The sequence below is a fragment of the Suncus etruscus genome, chromosome 8 (assembly GCF_024139225.1).
Source record: "Suncus etruscus isolate mSunEtr1 chromosome 8, mSunEtr1.pri.cur, whole genome shotgun sequence".
Taxonomy (NCBI): Eukaryota; Metazoa; Chordata; class Mammalia; order Eulipotyphla; family Soricidae; genus Suncus; species Suncus etruscus.
Window position 1 is genome coordinate 93,392,906 of NC_064855.1, and position 3,344 is coordinate 93,396,249.

Consider the following 3,344-nt stretch of genomic DNA (forward strand, 5'->3'; position numbering starts at 1 on the left):
TGCAAACAACAGCGATTGCACTATCACACTTTTACTATTTTTTCTTTAGCCCTTATCCTTTAAGAAAAAAAACAACAATTTACTGAACTTAAAAATAAATAACTGCAGTAGAATGCCTGTCTCGAATACAGGCAGGGATTGGGAGGGGGGGATGTTACACTGGTGAATGGGGGTGATCTGTTTGTGACTGTAACCCAGCTATAATCATGTTACTAAATAAAAATATTAATTAAAAAAATAAGTAAAGAATAGGGCTGGAGTGACAGCATAGCAGTAGGGTGTTTGATTGCACACTGCTGACCTTGGACAGATCCGGGTTCAATCCCTGGCATCCCATACAGTCCCTGAGCCTGCCAGGAGTGATTTCTGAGCACAGAGCCAGAAGTAACCCCTGAGTGCCACTGGGTGTGGCCGCAAAAACAAAATAAATAAATAAATTAAGAAATAAAAAGAAGTAAAGACAAAACAAATTTATTAATTATCAAATATAAAGATGAGCTATGAAGTAAATTATGGATATGCAAATTTAAGTGAATATAAAATGAAATAGATAATATTTATCAAAATTACTCATAAAGGTGAGAGATTATACATAATAAATTATAAAACTCAGAATGAAAAGCCACATATGGAGAAAAATTAAAATATTTCTCTCTCCCTCTTTATTCAACTTTGAATAAATGATTTTTACAATATACCTAAAACAATTTTCTAGGAAATTAAACATTTTGCTTATTTGTTTGCTTTTAGGCCACACCCAGTGGCACTCAGGGCTTACTCATGGTTACTCTGCGCTCAGAAGTTAATCTTGCCGAGCTCAGGGGACCAAGCATATGGGATGCTAGAAATTGAACTTGAGTAGGAGTGTGGACAAAATGCCTTATCCACTGTGCTACCGCTCCAGCTCAGAAAATCACACCTTTTACATGTGCCAAAAAATAGTTTTCTGAAAATGTTATATAAATAATCCACGTTAGTGGTATTTAAAATTTACTGGAACATATAACAAAAAGAATAGATTTCTAGTTCTTCAATGACATGAACATTAAGCTTATATTAAGACCTACCAAAGATAGACCCCCAAGGAAAATTATAAACAAATTTTATTTATAAGCTAACAAAGTTTACAACAAATATCAAATTAGATATATGAATTCATAGAAAGAAATTACTCTGGGGCCGGTGAGGTGGTGCTAGAGGTAAGGGTCTGCCTTGCAAGCCCTAGCCAAAGGAAAGGACCGTGGTTAGATCCCCCGGTGTCCCATATGGTCCCCCCAAGCCAGGGGCAATTTCTGAGCGCTTAGCCAGGAGTAACCCTGAGCATCAAATGGGTGTGGCCAGAAAAACAAAAAACAAAACAAAACAAACAAACAAAAGAAATTACTCAATGAAATCACTGCAAGGTTATTTTAATGCCAAGGCATTTAATGATCTAATTTACTATTTTTCTAGTGTACTGGAAAAATAATTATTTACCTTGTTTAAAGACATTTAGGAAAATTCAATATTATAACAAACTAACATAATAAATCCTCAACAAAAACTAGCTATATACACACTCATTTTATCTTCTCTTTCTTCACACATCCTCCCATAGAAAAACACTGGAAATCTCTCTAAAGGCTTAGATATGTATTCCAAGAAGAAGGTGTAGAAATAAATGCTGGGAAACTATTTGAGATTTTTTTTATTTCAACAAAATAACAAAGAAAATCCAGGTTATCATGTCATATTTCTAGTTGACTATAAAATCCAATATGGAAAATAATCTAAATCTATCCTTATGTTAGTATTGGTGTGATAGGTTTGTAGAAAAGAACACATAATTAGGTAAAGCATTTGATGGAAACACCTACATAGTTTGGAAGAAAATTATGAGTTAAAAATAAAAGGTTACCAATTACTGGCAGAACTCTCTCTCTTATAATGCAGATTGAAGGAAATGATATAGCATGAAATTGCTTTATACATCTGTCACAAGCAAACTAAAATGATTATATCCTATTTCATGCAGTCTTGAACATTGAAGTTATCATTTTTTAAATTCTAAAATCATAATCTTATTGCTGTGACAGCATGAATCTAAATTCTACTTTAATATAATGAAAAGAAATTTTAAAAATCATTTAAATCTAATCAGTTAAAGGAAATTTTCAAGTGAAAATAATTAATTTGACTAGGAGGGAGTGAATATGACACTAAAAATTAAAAATATTATGGATGATACCATTTATTTAGGTGTTATTTACACATATACCTATTGTCAGTATGTGTTTAATTCAAATAGTCTCTCTGTCAAGTAATATATATTAATGTTATGTATTATAAGATGTCAACATGGTCACAGTTTAACAGTTGAAAATAGTTAAATACTTCATTAGATGTTTCTATTACTAAATAAACTAATATGTACATATATACATATTATACAATATATATATATTGTGTAGTTACAACTTTGTCATATGACTTTGAATAATATAGTTGTTCTTTCTGAATCTTGGTTTTCATATGAACAACTACAACAGTTAGATTGAATTATTTTAGGCCAACCCTTTATGTTGTAAACAATAATTTGTATGAACAAATATTTAATGGGCATTGTATTAAAATGTTCTAAGTTAAAATATACATACTTTTTGATTTGCTACTGGAAATAGAGCAGGCTTTTATTTTAGATCTTCAGTGGATCTTGATGCATCACCATTGGGAAGGAACCTGAACTTGAATTACTACCGTAACTGTTCATCTTTTGTGAATGTTGTCCAATGACTTAATCAACCCTGCTAATGTATTTACTATAAGCTAGCTCCGAATATTACTACAGATCCCTCTTCTTTCACGTTCTTTTGCACAGTTGGTGTCTCTGAAGGCAAACTTCCTATTGAAATCAGCAATAGTAGTAGCAACAACCACAGAACATAGTATTCTGAGCTTACATGTATTATGGTATCCCTTTCCCTTTAATATTTTCATCACTTGATTATATATGCCATATGCAAACAAGAGATTGTGGGATTAACCAATCAGATTTTGCCTATTTTCTATATAATGAGAGATTTTGAGACCAACCAAATGAAAAATGCATGCATCTCTATAGATTATGTTGAAAAGAACCAATTAGAGGTCTAATTATCTTGTCTCTCCCTTATTTTTAATTTTCTTCCTGTCTAATGTAGAATTTAATGAGATTTGGTAAGAAAAGTATGTTTATTTTATTTGGTTTTATTTTTTGGCTATATCAAGCAGTATACACAGATTACTCCTTGCTCTGATCTCAGGGATAACTCCTGTTTGTACTCAGGGGTTCTTAGGGAATGACCGGGTTAGAACCTATGTCAGCT